Source organism: Akebia trifoliata, chromosome 6 (genome assembly GCF_017979445.1).
Source record: "Akebia trifoliata isolate Shusen 1 chromosome 6, ASM1797944v1, whole genome shotgun sequence".
Classification (NCBI taxonomy): Eukaryota; Viridiplantae; Streptophyta; class Magnoliopsida; order Ranunculales; family Lardizabalaceae; genus Akebia; species Akebia trifoliata.
Genome location: NC_141380.1, coordinates 25,733,113 through 25,759,025, shown reverse-complemented (window position 1 = coordinate 25,759,025; position 25,913 = coordinate 25,733,113). Strand labels below are relative to the sequence as shown.

Sequence of the window (25,913 nt, the reverse complement as noted above, 5' to 3'; positions counted from 1 at the left end):
TGTTGTTTTCTTCCTTTTCTTCTTATTGGAGAAGAAGATAGAAATAAGAAAAAAAAAAAAAAAAAAAAAACGTTTTCACTATTGGCACCCCAAGCAAAAAAAAAAAAAATTAAATATTTTTTTTAATTTTTTTGAAATCCTCTCATCACAAACAACCTTAAAAAAGGACATTTTTTTTATTTCTTACCACATCACTCACAAATAATTTATTTGAGAAAAAAATGAAAAATAAAAAATCATTTTCTGCTAATGGCACACCACACAGAAATTTTTTATTTATTTATTTATTATTTTTTTTGTAATTTTTTTCTTAGAATTCTCTCCTCATCACGAACATCATTAAAAAAAATAATTTTTTTATTTCTTAGCACATCACTCACAAATAATTTATTGTCACAACTTATCACCCATGCATAGTAACGTGCTAAAAATTTTTCTAAAACAAAAATAAAATTCCATGACTCTCACCCCAACCACCATCATTCCATCCTCCATTCATATGTCACTTTGAATCTTTCATTGTTTAGAGTCATCCCACAATGATCCTAGATTGAATCATAGAAAGTGATACTCCAAAATAACATACCAAAAATCAATCTAAATAATGTCAAGAGAAGATAATACAACCCAAAAATATAAAATAAACTAGATAAAAAAATGGATTAACAATTATTATTTCATATCATTACCTTCTTGAAATCCTACATTATTTAGGGACATTCTGAATTACCCTAGATTGAACCATAAAAAATGTGTCAAAACAAAATATTGACCATTCAAACAAGTAATCAATAATCGAATAAAAAATAATGATAAAAAACAAGAATAAACAAAGAAACAAACAACTAAAAATAAAATAAAAAACGATGTTGTTCTGGCAATATTTCCCATACTTGGGGCTTTTCAAGTCTGATCATCAATAAAACCTAGTGGAATCGCCACTGAAAGCTCCCTCGATCTGTTGGGTGTGTGAATCCGCTTTTGATTTTTGAGGTTTGGGAATCACCACCTAATTATTATGGTCTAGGAACTGAGCATTGACTCTAACAAATAAAAATAACCAATCTACGAAAAAAATTATAGTCTGGGGATCACATTACGGGGTTGGAAGGTGTTAGGCACCAATCCCGCCCGACAAACGCTGATCTCAACTATTTTTCAAAAAAGGGTTACATTGCTAACATACATAAAATAAATAAATAAATAAAATAAAAAAATATACCTATACGATGATCGTAACGATTTGTTCCTTCAGAATTGGTAGAATGGCTCATCGTAAAATACTCATCGTTTTATTTTCATTACTCGATCTGCTTCAGATCTCTAAGATGAAGTACCTCATTCTTAGATCTGAGTATTTCCTAAATTTTTTTAAGGGATTTCTGGGTATTTTTTTGGAGTTTTTGAAGGTTTTTCTGCAAAACCTAAGGTTTAGATGATAAGAAGGGAGTTAGGACTTCAAAATTAGGGTTTAGGGAAAGCTAAGGGGATTTTTTTGACCTACTTTTTCTAAGATTTATTTTGACCTACAAAATTAGGTTGTGGAGGCTCCTATTTATAGATTTTTTTGGAAGAATTAGGGTATGACTAGGTCTCCTTTTAGGGTTTTGACTTAAGTCTTATTTGATTGACTAGGTTTCTTTAGATTAGGGTTTCGACTTGAGTCTTATGAGATTGACTTGGTCTTTTAAATTAGATATTTTAATCTTTCGTACAATGAAAGAATATATTTTTATGTTTTGTGAAGAACCCCCTAATTATATCTTTAATTGTTTGAACTCCCAGATGGAAGGGTCTTTTACTAAATATCAAAGGGCAACCATCAACAATTTTGCCTGAAGGCTTGATTGATTAATTTTCTTTGTTCAGATTTTTAAATTAATTTTATTAAGATTTCATTTTACGTTAATTAATGTTTTATTTATTAAATTCGAAATTTTAAATTGTTAAAATTGAAAAATTATCGTTTTACCCCTAAAGATAACTTTTGCGTTTCAAGTCATTTTTCGATATTCTGGAATGTTTTGGAATCGATTTTTCGTAAGGAGTTTAATGGGATTATGGGTTTGTGTTATTTATGAATTTTTTATGTGAAATAATTGTGGACCCTATGAAGGGCATTTTCATAATTTTGTCGAATTTGGTAAAAATTGACGGAATGGTTTATTTGATTTCAGTTTATTATTTTATGGGTTCGAAAGGATTTTCCAATGTGTAATGTGGGCTCTAAGGATATTTTGATGTTAGGAGTATTTTGGTAATTTAATCATTTTTAGTGATTATTATCATAAAGCTTATTTTTGTTTGTAAAATGATGATTTCTATGTTTTTGGGATTATATTTTCCTATCGTAGTGTGGTTTCTACAATTTTGTTAGTTTAAGATACCTCATAGAATTTTTAAAACATATCTAGTAACAAATAAAGCATCTAACATTGGGAATTGTCGCGATCGGGTTGACGAGTTAATTAATAAGGTGAGTGCAAAAATGAGGTGTCTACAGTTATAGAGTCAACAACTGTAAATCTTGAGATAAAATTTCACAATCAAAAAGCATGACTCGTGGCCTCAAAACATGCCACGAATCTAGCCTCCGTAGTGAATGAAACAATAATGCTCTACTTCACGTTCCTCCACGAGATAGCTCATCTTGCTAGTAGAAATATGAAACCTAATGTAGACTTTCTACTATCGGAGCATCCACCAAATTTGAATCAAAGTATTCAATCACCTATAGATGATTTAATCTCCTGTAAGTGAGCATATAGTCCTTCGTCCCTTATAAATACCTAATAACCTTTTTTGTAACTTTCTAGTGATTCATCCCCAAGTTACTTTGATATCTACCTAACATTCCAACTACAAAACTAATATCCGATCTGGTACAGGTCTGAGTATACATCAAACTCCTAATGACTAAAACATATAGTCCTTCGTCCCTTATAAATACCTAATTACTTTTTTGTAGCTTTCTAATGATTCATCTCCAAGTTACTTTGATATCTACTTAACATATCAACTACAAAGCTAATATCTGATTTGGTACAGGTTTGAGCATACATCAAACTCCTAATGACTAAAGCGTATGAAATAACTTTCATTTGTTCTCTTTCTAAATCATTTTACAGACATTGCATCAAATTGAATTTGTCTCCTTTCTCGATAGGCGTGTCACCATTACAATAAGATTGTATATTATATCTCTCTAAGACTCTATTGATATAATTTTTTATGAGAAAACTCTAATAATCCTTCAAAGTGATTTCTAAGGATTTCTATGCTAATGACATATGTTGCCTCACCCATATTAACCATCTTAAAAATCTTAGTGAGATATTTATTGGTTTCGTACAACAAACCAAGATTACTATTAGTTAATAGAATATCATCCACATACAAAACCAACATAATAAACTTGTTCCCACTCATCTTTAAATATATATATATATATACGAACAGAAGTAGAAGACAATCTTCTAATTTATTATTTTATCATTGATAAAACATCATAAGTATTTATAATAGATTATATACTATTCTTCGGGGAAAAAAAGAGAAAATAAAATCTCTCAAATCAGACACTAAAATAGCAACTAAATCGGGTACAAAATTAATAATAAAAACTTAACTAATTAATTTCTAACTTTAAGGGATTATAGAATAAAATATAATCTACATAATAAATGTTAAATATTAATGTCAATTCCATCATGTAACACAGCTGCACTGCTTTTATTTGGAAAATTTTACTACTCGATAACATTGGAGACCTATATTTGGATCGAGAGAAGTAGAGAAAAAGAAAACTCTTTAAAAAACAAGAAAATTGAAGGGAGGAGAGAGAAATTCAAGTCATTATCTCGTGTGAGAAAAGACAGAATTATAATGATGATATCTAACTTCGTTTACTGTCACAAATAGGCTTTATCTTTTTGCGAAACTTTTTTTTTTTGCAGCTTTTGAAAGAAAAACTCTCTCTCTTTCTCTTTCCATGGCTGACGAAGAAGAAAATGTGGTGGTGATGTTTCCTTTCATGGCACAAGGTCACATAAGACCATTCTTAACTTTAGCTCTTCAACTAGAACAGAAAACCAACTACACAATCATCTTTGTCAACACTCCTCAAAACATCACCAAACTCCATACATCTCTTCCAACCAACACCTCCATACGCCTCATTGAGCTTCCCTTCTGTAGTTCAGATCACAATCTCCCACCCAACTCAGAGAGCACAGATGTACTTCCTGCCCCTCTCATCTTACAGTTGTTTTACGCCTCCAAATCTCTTAAACCTTCCTTTGAGAAACTAATCCTTAATATCACCAATCAAAATCGAGGTCACCCTCCTCTTTGCATCATATCTGACATGTTCTTTGGATGGACAGTCGAAATCGCCAATCGTTTAAACATTTTTCATTCAATCTTCAATGCGGGTGGTGCTTACGGTATGGCGATGTACTTCTCTCTTTGGATCAATCTTCCTCATCGTGCAACGAATTCGGACTATTTCTCTCTTCCTGATTTTCCTAATGTTTCGAAAATTCATCGATCTCAACTCGCTACGAATCTCAAGAACACTGATGGTTCCGATTCTTGGTCTCTCTACATCCAAAGAGAGCTCCCTCTGTGTTTCAAGTCAGATGGAATGTTATTTAACAGCATAGAAGAACTTGATCGAATCGGGTTGACGTATTTCAAAGGAAAAACAGGTGGTCGGCCAGTTTGGTCTATTGGGCCGATTCGATTTCCCCTAACAAACAACAAAAATATCGATCCCGACCACTGCATCGATTGGCTCAACACCCAATTCCCGTCTTCGGTTTTGTTTGTGTGTTTCGGTTCACAGAACACCATCTCTAGCTCACAAATGATGGAATTAGCGATTGGGTTGGAGGCTAGCGAGAAGAAATTCATTTGGGTCATTAGACCTCCAGTTGGGTTCGATATCAATGAGAATTTTAGATCAGAATGGCTTCCAGAAGGATTTGAAGATCGAATCAAAGAGAAGAATAGAGGGATTTTATTACGAAAATGGGCACCGCAATTGGAAATTTTGTCACACAATTCTACCTCCGCGTTTCTGAGTCATTGCGGTTGGAATTCGATCTTGGAGAGTCTGAGCAATGGTGTCCCTATAATAGGGTGGCCAATTTCCGGAGAACAATATTACAATTCGAAATTACTAGAGGAAGAGGTGGGTGTGTGCGTTGAAATTGCTAGAGGGAATATTTGTGACGTCAAACATGAAGATATAGTGAGAGTGATTGAATTAATGATGGATGGGACTGAGAAAGGTGAATGCATGAGGAAAAAGGCTTGTCAAGTTAAGGAGATGCTTAAGGATGCAATTAAAGAAGATGATGAAGGTTTCAAGGGTTCTTCTGCAAGATCATTCGATGAATTTATTAGTACAGTATTGAGTATGAAGAAGCATAGAGAAACCAATAATTAAAAAAATGTATGAACCTATATTTAGAAAGTAGGATGAGTCGACTCAGAAACATTCTAAGTCGAATGTTGTTTCTAATTTTATTTTCTAAATTAATTCCCATTTCATGTGTTAACTATTTTTAGTTATATTAGCCTACATTTTGTTATAATAAATTTCAAATTTTATCTTATTACTACTTGTCAAGAAAACTTATGATATTCTTCCCATCTTAACCTAGAGTTTGATCAAATGGGGTTTGAGGTTGTAAAGGTCTTTTTTTTTTTTCTTATTTATTGATTTAATATCTGAAACATTGGAGAATTTATTAGCTATGATAGTAACATTATTGATCTTATTTGTTTCAATGTTTTCTACCATTTCCCCAATCCTGACTCAATACGCATAGGTTCACTACTAGGGCATATTTTTTTATTCAATATTTTTAATATTTTTACTCCATCCGTATGCAATCGATTTTATTAGATCCAATAACATTCGATAGTGTTTTAAACCACTTTAACAAGTTGAAGAATCATGGACTGCCCATTTTTTGGTGAGAGATCATCTTCACAAAAAATCCGCCCATTCCAAAATATTTACCAACGTTGGATAGAATATTGGATCTTGACCTATATATATATATAATAAAACACAATTTGGTTGGAACAATTGTGAGTGATGGAAATGTCCCATCATTTATAGTTTTGTGGGTTAAATCTATTATCAAACTACTTTGTCATAGGACTTATTTTATTTTCTTTATTCATCAAAACTCTAATTTTTCTATATTTTCTCTTTCACCCATTTAATCCACTTTATTATTTTTTTTATTATTACCTATTAATCCTGATTTTTTTTAATAATATATTTTCAACTCTATTTTTTTTCCTACTTTTACCTCCTTAATCGGAAAGATGATACCCCCTTCCTTAACTTTACAATACTTTCTCTTTTACTTCTTTAATTTACTTTAATATTTTTCATCTCTTATCCTATTCATTTTATTTTTTTAATAATACTCATTCCATCAAATTATAGATTATTGGAATCCACTTTATTTCATTTGTTTTCCACAACCGTTAACTTCACTATATTTTTTCTTTTACCCTTTGATTTACTTTCTTATTTTCAATATTTTTATTTCTTTAATCTCAATTTTTTTATAATAATATCCCTCCAACTTAATTTTTTTTACTTTTATTCTTTTACTCAAGAGACGATGCATGTGTTGTAGGCATAGGTGAAATCTAGAATATATATATCGAGCTCAACATCCAAAGTTTTGTCTTATGTGGGTTAAAAGTTTCAGATTGGCTGATTTTTTGTGAGGAGATCATCATCACAAAAAGCAACCCATTATGAAACTTCTTACCCATTAAAAGTAATTTATAAATTAATGGTAAAGCTGACGGTTCACGATTCTTCAACTTATAAACTTGGGTAAGATGTTTCAGAATTGGTTGATTTTTTGTGAAGATGATCTCCTTACCATAAAGATCATCCTCACAAAGATCAATCAATTCTAAACTTCTAACTTTATCAAAAGTAGTTTATAAACTAACGGTAAAAGCTAACATTTCACGGTTCTTCAACTTATAAACTAGGGTAAGATGTTTCAGAATTAGCTGATTTTTTTTTTAGGATGATCTCCTTACCATAGAGGCCATCCTCACCAAAATCAGCCCATTCCAAAACTTTTAACCTCATTGAAAGTTATTTACAAACTAATGGTCCACGATACTTATAAACTACGGTTAGAAGTTTTAAAATTGACTGATTTTTTGTATGGATGATCTCCTCACCATAAAGATCATTTTCACAAAAATTCAATCCATTCCAAAACTTTTAGCCCATATAAGACAAAACACTTTGACTAGGAATTTGGTAACCTAATGCTACCTTATATATATAGGGGAATGATAACGTCTAAAGCCTCATGAGGAAATTAGCAATCTCCAACACTTTTTTTTCTAATAATATGGCTTTCCATTTTTTCATTTAGTAAAAAAGACAAGTCTATATCAGTCCTTGTATATAATAAATACTTATTTATTTAATTAATACTTGTCTCTTTCATAATAAATGATAATGGCTTTTAATCTTTATAATTAAATGTTTTATTGCAATAAATGATTTGACAATCAATGTAAACAAGTATTTATTGTGTAAATGAGATCTTGGAACGTTAGTATTCCCATATATATATATTTATATGGTTCATTTTTTAATTTGATATGGAGGTGGTTAAGAATCAATTTGGCGTGGAAAGCTCAATTACATCGACCCTCTTTCTTTCTATGTAGATCGCGTATACAGGGGATGCTGTACATGATCCTTTGATCAAGATTCCGTTACCGATTCGATTTTTGCTTTTTTCTGGCATAGTGCCGTTTGTTTGATTGATTCTTTGGGCGGTAAGTCAAGAATAAGGCCGATCTCCAATCCAAGGCAACTGATTCTTGAAATGAAATAAGGAACAAGGAGTCAAGAGGAGAGGTGTAGCCGATGAGCAACAGGATGAGTAAGCTATAATAACTGCAGGGGATGATGAACACAACTATCTGATGATGACCACAAATCATTCTATTGCCTCACAATCAAATAATATTGTTTGTCCACTGGGGAGTACACTAATAATTGGAATACAAATCATAATGTAGTTATTTGTTTTGTATTTGGTGTCAAAATATATGACATCTCTAAAATGTTTGTAGTCGCATCTTGACTTAGGGTCAGCAACAAAACTACTGCAAATCCGATTGTCCTCATCAGTTCGAAGCTTGTAGAAGAAACACTTATTTGTTTCTTGCTTGCATGTTAAATATTCCAAAATACGTTGTGCATCTCCTTTACTTAAGAACTTAATACATGTTTTAGATATAAGATTATAACAATCTGACCGTGTGAAGTTCAAATTCTCTGCCCCACCTACTTTTGTACTTAAATAAACAAATATATCTGTCGTCCTGATTCCTGGTGATCACATATTTTGTATGAGACTAGTCTGAGCTACTTCTATATTTTGATGGGATCTCAAAATATATGCATTTTCTAGGTTCTCAAACATATGATTGTGATCTTCTAGAAACTCAATCACTATAAAATTATTGGATTTTTCAAACCTCTTTAATATAAGAACCGCATTTCGATCATCTCTCTTTTATGTTGGGGTCGATTTTTTTTTAGTACTTCCCTTCTAAATCATAACATAAATATCTTCTTTTTATTATCTCATTGTAAATGATACATCGTTTTCTTTCAATTACTAAATCCAACTCTCTTTGCAAATGCATTATAAAAAAAAATGTTTCATTGTCTATATTAAATGACATCCCAACTTGCGGAATGTCACTAAAAACTTTAGACCCTCAACTCTACCCGTATTTGCAACATCTTCAACATTTTCTAATTCTTCCTCTACCCTCAATTCATCATCAACATTTTCGACACTTTCGTTGTCAATCTTCATCTAGAAAAAAAAAATATTGTACATTACCTATGTCAATGTATCCCCTACATACTCCTTTTTTTACCAAACTAAATAAGTACTTTAATATATTTGGAAAACAATTGCTAAATATCATTAGATTGGAGGAGTTCAGTGATGAGGATTGATCACTGTGATTCTCGCCATCAGCACCTTGGAGGAGTTTTTTTTTTCCCTTTTCTTCTTAATTGGACAAAAGGAAAGGGGATAGAAAAAGATTTTTTTTGTTTCCTTCGTTATTTTTTAAAAAAAGGAAAGGGGAGAGAAAATCAAGCACAGGTCAAGAGTTCTTTGGGGTTGAGCAGGTTAGGAGAAAGAAAAGTTACTTTTCTCATTTCGCTCAACAAAAAAATTACTTATTTAACATGCCCATAAATTATTGGAATCAAGTGACTATCTGGAAGGTTTCGTTACTTTTAGCGAGATCGTCATTATACAAACCAGCGAGATTGTCACTTTTGGGGAAAATACAAGTGAGTTTGTCCCTTAAAACCTATAATCTCGTCACTTGAAAAACCAATGATCTCGCACATTCACGTTCTGGTAATAAAAATGAATAATTAGCTGCAATCATAAATTCGGCTCACAAAATGGCAATTTTTCCATTCTAATAACTGGATATCGAATATCCCATTTGCAATACAAGCCACTGAATTCTAGCCTTTATCTTTTGTGAGAAAGAGATTGAATTTTATACAGAAACAATATTCATTTTGCCAACCAAAAGTCTTCAAAATTTATGATGATGTTAGAACCCAATTTTGTGTGGCCAATTGTCCTACACATTTTTAGTAATTTATTTGCCCAAGAAATATATTAAAGACGTCAATAATAAAGAACAAAATCCAATATAATTAGAATTAGAGATGCACTCTTTAAGTTTTAGTAGGAAACCTTCATGGATAGGAATCTTACTAAAAGAGGATATCTAGGACCTCTATCTCCATCTATTTAAGTGGATCGACACCCCATAATAGCAAGAAACGCACAACATACATCTAGGATTTTGAATGGTGGTGATCTCCATCAATCACTAGAACTCTAGCAGATTCAAATAGAGATGAGAGAGAAGGTGAGTCTAGAAATTGAAGAAATACAATTGGGGATTTGTGCATATCGTATCATTACATGGATTACGAAAGGCACACCTCTAGCATAATCTTGGATTATTAATTTGAATTATGTCACAACCGAAGTACCCTAAACTTTAATTCTTAAGAACATGAATAACTTTCTTGAGATATATGAATGATTCTTGATCTTTGAGAATTATAGTCTAATAGTTATGAAAATAAAAGATTTTGCATGTTATAAATCTCACAGATTAAATTTAAATTCATCGACCATCACTACTTTTATTGGCACACATAGGCTTCTCTTTTTGGCGAACTTTTATTTTGCAGCCTTTGAAAGGAAAACTCTAAAAGTCACTCTCTCTCTCTCTCTCTCACCATGGTTGAAGAAGAAGAAGAAAATGTGGTGGTGATGTTTCCTTTCATTGATCAAGGTCACATAAGACAATTCTTAGCTTTAGCTCTTCAACTAGAACAGAAAACCAACTACACAATCATCTTTGTCAACACTCCTCAAAACATCACCAAACTCCATACATCTCTCCCTACCAACACCTCCATACACGTCATTCAACTTCCCTTCTGTAGTTCAGATCACAATCTCACACCCAACTCAGAGAACACAGATGTCCTTCCTTACCCTCTCATCTCACACCTCCTTCACGCCTCCAAATCTCTTAAACCTTCCTTTGAGCAACTAATCCTCAAGATCACCAATCAAAATCAAGATCACCCTCCTCGCATCATATCTGACATGTTCTTTGGATGGACCGTCGAAATCGCCAATTGTTTGAACATTTTTCATTCAATCTTCAATGCGGGTGGTGCTTACAGTACACTACGTCATAATGCGCTAAAAACGACTGTCCATGACAGTTGTTTTTGAAAAAACCGACTGCCCCTGCAGTCGGAATGGGGGTCGTTTTAAAAGGAGTGGTTTTTAAAATGCGACAGACCAAAACAGTCGGAAAAAACGACTGTCCAGGACAGTCGGAAAAAAACGACTGTCTTCAACAGTCGGAAAAAACGACTGTCTTTAACAATCGTAAAAAACGACGGTTTTAGACAGTCGTAAAACTGTCGTTTTTTCCGACTACTAAAGACAGTCGTTTTTCTGAATTTATAATAATAAAAAAAAAAATTCTGAATTTTCAATTTGAAAAAATGGATCATCATACTCATCGCAAATATTCTTTCAATAATTTGGTATAAGAAAGGTTCTAAAATACAAAATACATCGTTCTTTCAAGTCTCACTTCAATACGATCTAAACATAAAAGTTTCTAAAAATACATATAAACTACTGATTAAACTTAGCCACCAAATTATCATTGTCATTATCATCTTTGCTGCCACATGATTGAACTTTGCCACCACCACCAAATCCATACTTCTTCCCCGACACGATCAACTGCAGCTTGTCGTAACCAACAAGCACACCAGCACCTGCAACTGCACGCAAGATGTTTGCCCCAGCACCCATAAAGAGGGACTTGGCCCTTTCATTCTTGAGAATCTGAGAGAATGCAGCCAATGAACTCTTCTACTTGATAACCTCTCCAAATGTCATCATCATCCTTCGACGCACTGTATCAATAGGGTATGAGGCCAGCTCAGACCCAATTGTGATCCCCATCCCAATAGAAAACTTGCTCGGAAGCTATCCTGCAATCACCAAACACAATAGCACACATTGTCCAAACTGTAAACGTATACAGCCAATAATTACAAAAACCAAAATACTAATATTTCTTCTGTTTCTACTGACCTGCATATCACCAACCAACAAAACTGGTTTTAGAGAATCATACATTCCAAAGTAGAGCCCACGGTACACAATAGAAATTATCAGCACTTTCTATACACAGGTCTGACACGTTTGTTCTCTGCCCAAGCCAGTCTTGCTATATCTTTCACCATGGTTGTTCTATAATAAATAGGCTCTTCACATGCTAATGCCCTTAGCCCACACCCATGTGTGGTCCTACATTGCTCTCTTAGGCATTTTGCAGCCCTTTGGATTCAATAAGTATTAACTTAGATTTATTTACATTTTCTTCCATTAGTTTTGATATTATTGGCAAAGAAAACAAATGTTTCTAGAAAGTCAGTTCTGACCCCACCAAGGAGAGGTATATATATATTGGCTGGTTCCTTGTTGCTTCCCAAACTTCATAAAGAATTGTGATAAATTGACTTGAAAAAAACTACTCGAATTTCACACACTGATTGTCTACTAAATCAGAGATTTTTTCTGGTGTGTCGCAAGAAAAAAAAAGATGAATGGTTCTGTGTACATGCAACATCAGCAAGTTAATTTTGAGTGGCTTTTTTTCAAGTCAGTTTATCACAACTAATTCAAACAAGCAACATTACAATCAAGATAACTTGCTAACCTAGCAAATTTACAAGCCTTTCTAAAACTTGATTAAGATCAGATGAATCAAAATCAGAAAACAGACAATGAACAGTTAAAAAAATAAAATAAAATCATTCATGTAAGTGAAATGGTAGCAATCCATTTGTTTCTATATGGTGCCTAAGTAAAAGCTTACAGGAGGGAGGACAAGCTTTGCTTCCAGATGTAGGATCTGCAGCTAGTACGCTGAGGAGTGAAACCACAAAAGATGATTCCAAGAGGCCATACCTGAAGGGCACGGACATACAGACCAGCTTTTTCACAAAGTTGTGCAACAAATAATTACCTTTGTTTAAGAGATATGTGAACTAAAGAGAATTACAAGAACTCTTTCAACAAATAATTACCTTTGTTTGAAGAAATGCATGTTCTGGTAAATTTGGTTTCAGGACATCCAACAGAAAGACTGTTGCCTCACGAATCAGGTTTCTCTGGAATAGAAAACAACAAAAACAAAACAATCCCAAGTGCTATGTTATTCAAATATTGGAGCAGCTTGAATACATTTTTCAGATGGTTAAACAAATATGGGAGCACTCTGTTGTCAACCTAATATTATAAAACCAACATAAGAAACTACATACGAGAGATATACCTGAAGGAAGAGATCTGTGATTGTGTTGTAATCAACTGGACATCATCAGAGCAAAATTGACAGCTCCCTGTCATCCAGAAGAAGTTGCAAGTCATCCACAAACCACAATCAGAAAATGAGTTTTGGTAAAACATAAGCCACAAATAATGAAGAATACAGGAAAAGGCTCATCTTTTTTTAGTATATGTCGCTTAGGTGGGATATGATGTGTTTATTCAGGGACTGAGCTGTTTTGCTTCTTGTGTTTGGCACTATTACATTCAATGTTTATAAACACTGATGTGTGAGGCAAGGCGCTCGGCTGATTAGTGCCTCGAGGCATAAGCACCTATTAGTTGGGGTACTACTTCGTTCAGTTTGGGGCCAAATTAAAACTGAACCAACATAGGTCGATAAATAAGAACCAGAACCAATTACTAAGTTAGTAAAAATGAAATTCAATGCACGAAACGATCCATATTCAATTCTTTTCATATCTTGGTAAATATCTTACTCTATTAAAAACTGTACATAAAAGAGGTTCAAGAATCCAAATTTAAGAAAGAGCAACATTGAACCTCATCCATGATGAGTGATTTTATACTTTAAGCAACATTGAACCTCATCAGTTTCAACTATTGCTTCAAGCTTTACGAATTTGCACATTGTTTTACCATCACTATCTTTACTAGTGATACCCCATTTAAGAAAGAAAAAAACCCCATTCAATTCGACTGCCATTTGTAGCATGTGAAGGCATTTTATTCCTTAATATGAAATTGATGGTAACACTTCTTGAACATATAATGCCAGTTTATCTTTAGAATTGAAACTGATGGTGATATCGTGTTGAAATTCAGCCAATATAAGAAACAAAATAGAAGGTAATTGGCCATGAAGATTATTGTGGTAGTAAGAAATGGGTCGTTCAAGAACCACTTGAAGATCCTTGTGAGAGGAAAGAGAGAATGGTGAATAGCATTGAAAAAACAAAGAGACTCAAAAAAAGCTACAACTTAATCAGTTAGTTTCAAAGAAAACATACCCGGGAAAATAGGTCCTCCCTCATCCAGGGAACCAAATACTTCCATGGCCAGATGTCCAACGTACTTACTCCATTACTCTTTGGGCGTATCCTTCCAGTCATTTGTGGAAGTGATTAAAAGAATGCATTTCCATGTCATAGCTTGGTCTCCCATCGAGTGGAAAAGTCTGTATAGGATCCAGTTATTGAGAGATCTGAAGGAGACTAGCATAATGAAAGAAAAGGAAATTGCTACTATTCAAGATGTGTGTTAAAACTAGTGAAAAAATAAATTAGCAAAAACAAAGACTTTCCTACAACTTTTATGGGAATTCTTTTTAACTAATCAATAATTTCTGTAGAACATATACATACTGTGAACCAAAGTACATACTGTGAACCAAATTAAGAAAACCAAATGATAAAGTTAGTTTGTAGGGACAAAAGGAAATAAAAAGAATAAAGCTTCCATAGATATCGTTATTCAACAACATAGTTTAGACTTGATCAATAGGAATTGGATAAAAGAGACCAAAGTGATTAGTAATACAAGATCACAATGTAATATTTTATCACATTTCAGCTTTCAACACAGCAGCATTAGCATATTCTTGATTATGCACTGGTGGAGCATAGTAAAGAACACTAAGAGGACTTTGGGGCAGTAGCGAAGATTATAGAGGAAGTGGTCGCTATTATTAGTAGTGGCAAAACAGAAGGTTATGGCAGCAAGAGTAGTGGTGCCTATTCAGCCAAGCCATCTAACCCAACCAAACCTAACAAGAATTGGTTAAATATACCTCCCTTGCCCAATGAATCAGCATCTTCATTGACACCTCTGTAAATGTTCCTTGCAAACCTTCTAAATTTTAGAACACCCTATACTTTTTTACTCATTAGAAAACAAACTGGCTATAAAAATGTCAGATTAATAAACATGGGGCAGTTACATAACTCTGCCTTTGTAAGCATTAATCTTGCATTACTTGTTCTTTCACTTTGGAAACATTGAATGCAAAATCATTCTGATTATAAGAAAAATATATGAAATGTTCATGAACAAGGATCAAAAGCAAAATAAATCGAGAAAATCTCCATACTAAAAAGGGGGTAAAGCTCTTAATGCCAAAAGTTTTTTTTTTTTTTTTTTTTTAAGATATCAAATCTTTCTTTTTAATAGCCTATGTAATTTTTGTTTTTAATCTACACGTGGTGGTAGCATACATTATAATAAGCTGATGATATGAATTAAGAGAATCAAGCAAACTCTTCAATTGAACCGGATGTGACCCAAAGCGATAGTGTCTAGGCTATGAGAGTTCGTTTGGAATTGGATTAGATCCCTTATACCAACAAGTGGATCTAAATCCAATCTAGTAACACTTGTATTGGATTCATCTTACATCAAATCAGATTCAATAAACAATATGTATGAAATATAGATATACATCATATATCTAAATAAAATATATAACATCATTAATCTACATTTTAATTCACCCGTTAATGGATTAGAAAATGATTGGTTCATATCAAATCCAAGCAGCTACATGATTGGGTCACAAATTGACACTCATTTGCATTTAAAATAAGGCCTAAAAATGTACAAAGGAAACGAAAAGCTTTAGCAAAGAAATAAAATTGGTCACTACGAACGAACAACTAAACTCACAATCCTAAGAAATATTGACTCTTTAATTTGGGTTTCCTTAACTCATCATGCACTGAAGATTAAGTGGGAAGGGTTTGGGTGGTGGGGGGGATGCTTACATGGTATCTACCTTGAGACAGAGAAAGACAGAGAAAATGAGGTGAAAAACTTCAGATAGATGAAACGAGAGCTTGTGAAATCATAAGACTTCAGTTTGAAACTGCAATATAGGTGAATGTTATTTACTAAGAAGTTTATCAATACCCTCTCCATTGTGTCAGTCAATCAGTCTTACATAGGTGAGCACTCAATCAATGCCCATTACTCTTTATGGCTTTCCATCAAACTATTAGTGTATGCTACCTCTTTGATTAGATAAGGAATTTTTAGCTACTGGTATCTTGAAGGCTTCATACTTCGTCTGAATTGACCAATAGCTTCAATCATATCCTTAAAGCTACCCAAAAAAGCAATATTAAATGAGATGCCTGCTTGATAACACCATCAAGCAATGTTCTCATTCTTAACCTTTGATAAATTTTACACACAAACATACATTTCGATGAAGATGACTAAGATGTTTGTGTCGAAATATCCCACCCTTAGAAGTCTTCTCATAGAATATGCATGTGAAACCATTTGTGTTTTTTATTTCTTTTAGGTAAGCATGCTTCCACACGAGGTCTTTTCTGTCAGTTCTACTACTATTCTTATTACTAGATTGCGAATTAAATTAAAAATAAAATAATATCAGGAAGAATAATTTATTAGTAAACTAAGCAAAGATAAGAATCACTTATGAAAAATCCGTACTTTTAAAATTTTGGGCTTTTGCAATGCATATAAGATAACAATTAAAGATTTTTGTTGTTTTGACGTCTACACGTATTTTACACTTTTCCTACATGAAAGCACACATACTACATGTAACATCTCCCAAGGATGCATTATTGGAAATATACAGGTTTAAGTAGGAATTACATAATAACTTTGTTGTTTTTGGGGACAAGATTTCATCTTTAAACTGAGTTTAGATTGTTTACAAGGAACAAGCAGTATCATCTTAAATATTGAGACTAAAGCCATGGTCGTTACCATGCACCAAAAGAGGTTCATTATCCTAGATAGATAAGTAAATAAACTCATGGTCCTGTTAAGACATGAATAAATTCAACCCCAGTTTAATCTCATATGCACAGGTAAATCACTATTACATAATTTCAGCTTATCATAGTGACTACAATTATTGTAATATCTCTCATTTTTTTCTGAGTGTTCAATGAACATTACATGCTGGGATTACTGCTTCTAGGAAATGGTTTTACTTTATAAATTCGAACAATAGTAGAAGTACCTAACAAAATAAGGTCGACTTCTAATTAAAACTAATTATGTTCTTATCAGTATTGTTTTTGGCTTTTTTGAAAAAAAATACATCAGACACAAACAGAGAAATTAATTGGATATAATGTTCTACATCAAGAATCTTCAACACAACTCACAAAGTACAGAAACATCAATTAAACTATGCTACAAGTTTGTCAAGAATGATGTCTCACCTGGTTCCCAAGAGAAGGTATGACTTGATGAACAATCCATTGCGAGTCAACCACACCGATCTTCTCGTATGCAGGCTGCTTAGATGAAGGAAATTAAGGGGTGAAATCAGACATAAAGGGGTTATCTGATTAGTCAACCTTTAACACACCGGTCTTGTCTGAATCCGAACAAGGCAAAAGATTGGAACATACAGGTCATCTGCTTAGGCTTCATGCGTATATGTGCTTATAGTAAAAGAGATGAATCAAAAAAACAAAATCCACTAACCTCAACACATCTTCTTAGCACAAAGTCCAATCCCCATCCATGCACCAAATCATTCTACAAACTCATTATTAGACACAACTTGTCACTAGAAGGTTAAAATCTAAAACACATTCATCTGAAAGGATCCTGAAATAAAAGAGCAGCATGAAGATGCCAGCTTGCTAAGTTGGTTTAATTCTGTGAGAGTCAAGACCTCTGAACAAAACCATGTGGTACTAGCAAATTAGCTATGCGTGAATTCCATATATCAAACTCATTCACAAACTTCTTTATTCTAGAGTGAATATCAATAATAAAATTTCCAAACCTAAATCTACTAATCAAATAGGGAAAAAGACGAAAAAGAAACACATAATGTTATAATATGGAACAAATAAATAAAATAATTAGCGGTCAAGTAAATGAAAGATTTCCTAGTTCCATAGCTTCTATCATGTAAGAATTCCTGCCCAAAGAAACACATAACCAATGCAAACATAAAATGGAGGCCAAATTCACAAGTTTTGGGGAACCAAAATTACAGCAATTGTAAATAGAAAGGGCCCTCATTGTTTATTTATTTTTTAATAGGTATAAGCATGCATTATTAGAGAAAAATAGAGTACGTTAGGATGTTGATATGAAAATTCTAGCACAAACAAAAGGAAACAAATTGCGGCATATAATATACTTGCTCTCATCTTAATATGAAATCCCAAAAGAACAGAACTCTAATTCTTTGAACAAATCAGCTCTAATTTGTACAAGAATTATTGGCTATGATATTTATACAGAGATAACATTCAAAACCTACTCTAAATCTCTTGCAAATGGGTACTTAGAGCAACATGTCACATAAATCAAATAGAACACAACAGAGGTATGTCATTGCCCATGTTATTACGTTATCACCCTATCTTGTCTGATGAGGAAACCTGACCTTATTCATATTGAACAGACTTGATACAAAAATGTGCAACTACAAGAGTTACTAACAAAATAAACTTCCATGAGATAGATTTCACAAAGGACAAGAAAAACCACAAACAGAGAGACGTTCATAAACTGAATACCTGAGATTCTTTTAGAATTTCTTCTACGCCAGCCAAAGATTGATTTTGCTACAAGCATACAGCGATCTTCGAACCAATTGGCGTCACATTCTCCTTCTTCTGCAAACATGAGAAACAGATTAACTAAAGAGACAGATCGGATCCTGAGATGAAAAGCTCGAATCAGCTGGAACTCGAAACCTAGATAGATCTCAACTGAGATAGATGTATAGATAGATAAAGAGAGAGGGATAATCAAATTCAGAACTAAGAGATTGCAGAAAATTAGGGTTTTCAGAGGATAAGCTTACCAATGTGAGAGGAGCGATGATTGGAGGAGATGTAGTGGAATCAGAATCCACCATCAAATCGGTTTTGCTTAATTGGAAACTTGCAGATAGGGTTTGAACTTCACCATCAAGGATCTGAGTCTCCGGATGAATCAGAGGGATTTTAACCGTTTGATGAGGAAAGTTCTTGAGTTTGATCTTGCAAAAACATGGAGAACTTGAAGGGTGAACGCCAGATCGAGGAGGTTTCGAAGCTATGGGGATCTTCAGAGCTAGATTTCCAACAAGGATTCGAACGAAAGGACAAGGATCCACAAACCCTAGATCTGGAATGCTGTGGAGAGAGAGTGCGTGCGAGACACAGATACATATAGAGTGTGAGAGAACGAGAGAGCGACCGAGGACGAGAGACAGAGAGTCGAGGAGAGAGAGAGAAAGAGTGAACGAGAGACCGCAGAGAGTGAGAGAGTCGTTTTTCTCTCTCATTTAGAATGGCTATTGGCACCCCAATTTTTACTTCTTCCGTAAAAACGACGGTTAAACGACAGATTAAAACTGTCGCAATTAACGACAGTCTTAAGCAGTCGTTTTTAGACAATTACGGCGTCGCGAAAACAGCAATATGACGTAGTGGTATGGCGGTGTACTTCTCTCTTTGGATCAATCTTCCTCATTGTGCAACGAATTCTAATTATTTCTCTCTTCTTGGTTTTCCTTATGTTTCGAAAATTCATCGATCTCAACTCGCTACGAATCTCAAGAATGCTGATGGTTCCGATTCTTGGTCTCTCTACCTCCAAAGAGAGCTCCCTTTGTGTTTCAAGTCCGATGGAATGTTATTTAACACCATAGAAGAACTTGATCGAACCGGGTTGACTATTTCAAAGGAAAAACTGGTGGTCGGCCAGTTTGGTCTATTGGGCCGGCTCAATTTCCCCTAATAAACAACAAAAATACTGATCTCAGCCACTACATCAATTGGCTCAACACCCAATTCCCGTCTTTGGTTTTGTTTATGTGTTTTGGTTCACAGAACACCATCTCTAGCTCACAAATGATGGAATTAGCGATCGGGTTGGAGGCTAGTGAGAAGAAATTTGTTTGGGTCGTTAGACCTCCAGTTCGGTTTGAAGTTAATGAGGATATTAGATCAGAATGGCTTCCAGAAGAATTTGAAGATTGAATCAAGGAGAAGAATAGAGGGATTTTAATACGAAAATGGGCACCACAATTGGAAATTTTGTCACACAATTCTACCTCGGCGTTTCTAAGTCATTGCGGTTGGAATTTGATCTTGGAGAGTCTAAGTCACGGCATCCTGATCATAGGGTGACCATTGTCAGCAGAGTAATATTACAATTCAAAATTACTAGAGGAAGAGGTGAGTGTATGTGCTGAGATTGCAAGAGGAAATATTTGTGAGATCAAACATGAAGAGAAAGAGTGATTGAATTGGTCATGGTTGGGACTAAGAAAGGTGAGGACATGAGGAATAAGGCCTGTCAAGTTAAGGAGATGATTAAGGATGCAATTAAAGAAGATGATGAAGGTTTCAAGGGTTCTTCTCCAAGATCATTTGATGAGTTTATATGTACAATGTTGAGTATGAAGAAGCATAGAGAGACTAAGGGCCTGGTCGTTTGGGCTTTCGAAGCCAGCTTTTTGAGCTTTTAAGCCTAAAAAGCCAGTTGATGTATATTCGTTTCGGTTTTTTTAGCTTCAATATATTTTAAAAAAAGTTTTAAAATGGCTCTTTTTTAGAGTCTCTCTGTGCCGACTTCTTCGTTCAACTCTTGCATGAAGCTCATTACCGAAAAACGGTTGAAGTGCAATTATCGAAATGCCCCTCATCTTTAGTTAAATTTCCAAGCAAGTTTTAACCTAAAATCGAAAGAGAATCGAACCATTCTCTCTCAACTTCGTCTCCTTTAACCCGATCGACTGTCACCCTTCTCGCTTCTCTCAGCTTCTTCAACCTGATCGACTATCAATCCTTCTCCCTTATCTCATATGTCTCTCATGTTACAAGAATCAAGAAACATTTTTCGTTTCTCATCTTCTCCAGCAAGTTCGATCAAACGATCGACTCTCTCATCTTTCGTTATCGCAAAGATCTCTTCCTTCTCTCTTTCATCTTTTTCTCACAAACGAAAAGCCCTAACAGTAGACAACAAATCTCGTCTCATTACAGACTGCGATTAACCACCTCTTCTATAACGGCAAATCGAGTCCTTTGCTTTCCGCCATTAACGATCAGGTAAGGTATCAATTTTTAATTTGTTTATTTATTTATTTTTTTGTTAATTTGTTAAATGGAGCTGACTTCAGATGAGTTCTGATTTTGCTGTAAATCGACTTGATGAGTTCTTTTTATTTCGGATTGTTACCAATTCCTCCTAATTCAATGCTTAATTTGTTTTTTTTTTTTAATTTGTTTATTTGTTTTTTGATAATTTGTTTAATTCGGATGAGTTCTGATTTTGCTGTAAATCGACTTGATGAGTTCTTTTTACTTCGGATTGTTACCAATTCCTCCTAATTCAATGCTTAATTTTTTTATTTATTTATTTTTTTAATTTGTTTATTTGTTTTTTTTATAATTTGTTTAATTTGTTTATTTTGGATGAGTTCTGATTTTGCTGTAAATCGACTTGATGAGTTCTTTTTATTTCGGATGAGTTCTGATTTTGAAAACTATATAAAAACGTGAGGTAATCAATACTACTTAATGAGTAGAAGAATCAAAATGAGCGACCATATGACCAATCTGAGCTTCTCCTAGACAAACAACTCATACCCAATTTAACAAATTTTATCTACTAATACTACATTAATGAATTAAAGGATCAAGTGAGGTGGGTTTGGGACCAATTTGAGCATCTCCTACACAAATAACTCACACCCAATTCAACAAATTTATCTACTAATTTAACTAAATGAATGAGTTGATATATAATATAATGGTGGGATATATATACCAGTAACCCAAGAGACCCACATGGAAGTAGGGGAAGAGATGGCTAGAGAAATCTGTTCAAGGAAGTTGGAAGTAGATTTCTTGGTAACCCTTGGATCATCTATAGGTAAGTCATCACTGCCTCGAACGATGGATTGAAATGATTGAGTCTTGGGTACAAATGGGCCTTCTAGTGTTGTTGGGATGTTCTCCCCAGTCACCAACAACAGGTCTGTTAAGACCCAAAACATGATGAAAGATTTTCATAATTTACAATTACCCATGAATCTCAATCTCTTTGTTGTTGTTGTTGTTGTTGTTGTTGTTGTTGCTGATTTCTATATAAAGACGTCATGGCTTACGCATGAGCAATTTTCTTTTACTTGAGGGGAGAATAAAGAAAGTCTATAAATAAACTAAGAGTAGTGATAATCTGACTACCCCACGTGGCACACTCAATCAACTCTACTGACGTGACAAGTTCAAGAGCCGCAGATCTGTATGCCTCTGGATACATGGTTCCCTCTGGATACACTTTTTTATGGGGAGGTGCAATTGTGTATGTTGAGGCATACAGATCTGCGACTCCCGAATTTGTCACGTCAAGAGAGTCGATTGGGTGTGCCATGTGGGATACTCAGATTGTCACAATTCATAAACTTAAATCTATTGTGGCAAAAGCAGTTTATAACTTTACCATTTCAAGCCGTGTAAGAAGACTGTGTGCATTCATCATTATTCTTTCAAGAAGGGATATTATCAACACAATTTGTAAAGTGTAATGATTTTCTGATGCCACACGTTTACACACATCCCAATCATAGAACCGTATATCATTTGCCTTGGTGACATTGATAGGAAATTATTTCCAAATAACTTATGCCAAATTTTAAAATTTGTGATTGAGTTTATTTTGTAAGTTAAATTTTTGTGACATTGGTTGATATTTTATTTGATTGTTAAATTATAAGTTGATTTTGATTTAGGATTGGGTGAATGGTTCAATGAATTGTATGTTAAGTGTTTGTAAAATTACCAAACTTAAGAGAATTATTGTTGATGGTGTTTAAAGTGTTTTAAAAATTGTAGAATTTAGTAGAATTTTATATTGGATTCTTTTGAAGATTGTTAATGGTGCTTTAAAGATTTGGGTGTTAATGAATTTTATATTAGATTCTGTTGAAAATGTTTATATTGGATACTTTGGGGATCGATGTGCTTAGCATGTTATTTGATATTTTTAACATTTACTTACGATGATATTTGTTTATGATAATTATTTATTTGCTTATGATTCTTATTGTTGTTACTCATATTTTATTACGTTTTTCATTCTTTATTCTTATCCATTACTTTTCTTTTTTTTAAATGAATAATCAAATTGTTAGATGCCGAGACAAAAAATAACAGAACCAAAAGAGATAGAGTCAAAAATTGATTCCGCAAGATGGACACCCTATCTTCATAAGATTTGGGTTGATATCTGTGTGGAATTAGTTAAGAAGGGGAAAAGACCTGGTACTTTATTGAATGTATCAGGGTATTCATCTCTAATGAAGCAATTTCAAACAACGACGGGGCTTAGTTACACTAAGAAGCAACATAAGAATCATTGGGATAAAACAAAAGGTATTTGAATTAGATGGATTAAATTAAAAGCATGTACTGGACTGGGTTATGATGCTCTTAACAATAAGGTATTGGAGAGCGATGAATGGTGAAACTCTTGGTTGGAGGTAATTTTCAATTAGATTACCAAATAAGAATATCCCGTTTACCAATTCAAATTTATAAAATAAGTTTATTTATTTTGTAGAAAAATAAAACTGATGCACAATGGCGTTATGACGGACTAGAACATGTTGAAGAGTAGATATAATATTTGGAGGGACTTATGCTACTGGAGAATATGTTGCAAGCTCTTATAATCCTGGTGTGCGTCCATCTACTGAGTCATCTAGAGTAGCTGAGCACGAGCTTCAGGATGATGATGATGATGCGTTTGTTCAAGAAACGTAACCACCAGAGTCCCAACCACCTGTCGATATTAGTCCTGATGTTGATAGTGATGGTATCCCTCCATTTATTGCACCATCGCGTATGAAATCTAAAAGTATCATAGATTTCCAACATTCCAAACGACAGAAAATGACGAATGCAGTTATGTTGGGATAACAAATTGAGCGTTTGGTTGAAGTAGTTTTATCTAAAACGACTGCGAGTAGTGCAACACCCCCACCACCTACACAACGTGGTAGCATTAAGGAGTGTATTGATTTGTTGGATGCAACAACAGAAATCATTCCTAATAGTGATCGTTATCGGTTTGCACTAAAATTATTCAGTATGAAGAAGGAGTACAGACAAATTTGGTGCACGCTGAAAACAAATGAACTCCGTGTTGGGTGGTTGGATGGCGAAATGGAAGATGCTCAAGTTCATCAATCTAAATAGTGTGTGATTTTAATGTGTTTTTATGTGATTTTAATATATTTTTTGTATTACCATTTTTCATTGATGGTTATGACTATATGTCACCCCTATGGTGGTATGAAAATGCCTGTCTATTTTTTTAATATTTTCTTTGAATTGTGTAATATGTTCATTAGGTGGTGAATGCTATTGACAATGTCCATTATGTAGTGAATGTTAAACATGTTTATTTTATTATCTATATTATTTGAATGTTGTAGTTTTAAATGAATAATTTCTACTTATGTACTAATACAGACTTATGGATTCCAATGATGATATTTCCACCCATGATGGTACGTCAACCGACGATGATATGTCCAATAATGATGAAGTTAACGACGTGAATACTGTAGATGATGATTTGTCATTAGATATTTTGGTAACAGGTGCCATTGTTGCGATACATCAATACGTAGACACATTTATTTGTAAAGAACCACATAGGAATTATTGTTATACTTGAACAGATTATGTGCGTGACATCATTGATGGACTTGGTAATACATGCAATGATTTATTTAGGATGGAACGACATGTTTTCCTAAATTTGTGTGACATATTAGAAGATAGGGGATTGATAAAAGACAAAAAGATAATCTCGATCCAAGAACAAGTTGCAATGTTTGTTTATACCGTGGGTCACAATGAAAGGCATAGGGTATTGAGGGCTACTTTTAAGCATTCATTAGATACTATTAACAAATATTTTCATGTAGTTCTTAGAGGCTTAATTGAAATTTCAAAATTTTTTATCGTTCCTCCTAATCTCAACGAAGTCCCTATGCATATACGAACCAATGAAAGATATTGGCCATATTTCAATGTATTTTCTCAATGATTTCTTTCATTTATCATTATTTATAATAACGTCAAATATAATTATTTATATTTGAATTATGTAAATATAAAGACTGTGTTGGGACGATCGATGGGACTCACATCAGTGCACATATCCCGTTCATGCATCAAAATAGATTTCGATGACACAAAGGCATAACACAAAATGTTATGGCCACTTGTGCTTTTGATATGACATTTACACATGTCGTAGCTGGATAGGAAGGATCAGCTAATGATTCTCGCGTGTTCTTCGATACTATTACGAAGCCATCATTACAATTTCCACATCCTCCTATAGGTTAGTTTTTTTCTAAATAAAGATAAAATACAATATTGAAAATGTCATTATTAATAGGTTGTCTTTTTTTTCAAGGCACTACAAAAAAGAGGGGTTTAAAAGGCTTTTTGTTTGGGTGGTTCTACGAAGCGTCGTCAAAACGAACAATTTAGGGGCAATTTTGTTGGAAACGCCCTCAAAGAATGACGATTAGGGGCATTTTCGTTGGAAACGCCCTCGAAGAACGATGAGAATCTGATGAATAGAAGGCGTTTCCGTTAGAAACGCCTCTGAAGATGGAAGAAACGAAATCTACAATCGATTGAGCTGTTTTTAATAGCGAAAATTGATGGCGATTTTGTGAACCGTCCTAAGAAACCCTAAATCGAGGCTCATTCTTCCAAAACGCCATTAAAGAGATGAAGAATCAAAGCATTTTCAATTTGGCACCTTCACGATCTCAAAATTGGCGGTAAGTTCTTCGTTTCCTCTTCTCTTCTCTCTCTCTCCCATTTCCACTATATATTTCCTCTTTTTCCCAACAATCTCTCTGATTTT

At 33.8% G+C, this 25,913-nt stretch overlaps 1 long non-coding RNA gene and 2 pseudogenes across 12 annotated transcripts; 2 read left to right on the top strand and 1 right to left on the bottom strand.

Annotated features, from left to right (window-relative positions):
* The first annotated feature begins 3,972 nt into the window (after window positions 1–3,972).
* Window positions 3,973–5,557, top strand: LOC147400516 (UDP-glycosyltransferase 92A1 pseudogene; annotated as a pseudogene).
* A 4,813-nt stretch (window positions 5,558–10,370) lies between these two features.
* Window positions 10,371–20,481, top strand: LOC147400514 (UDP-glycosyltransferase 92A1 pseudogene; annotated as a pseudogene).
* LOC147400515 (uncharacterized) lies at window positions 11,170–19,225 on the bottom strand. 12 transcript variants are annotated; one of them, XR_015179388.1, is made up of 8 exons: window positions 18,829–19,225; window positions 18,539–18,733; window positions 17,219–17,293; window positions 14,030–14,223; window positions 13,006–13,072; window positions 12,758–12,841; window positions 12,547–12,638; window positions 11,170–11,656 (listed from the first exon to the last, which is right to left on the bottom strand). It is a non-coding gene; the product is annotated as an uncharacterized LOC147400515 (long non-coding RNA). The 12 variants fall into 12 exon arrangements; XR_015179387.1 differs by having other exon boundaries at window positions 14,030–14,196; XR_015179385.1 differs by having other exon boundaries at window positions 18,646–18,733.
* Window positions 20,482–25,913: the final 5,432 nt, after the last annotated feature.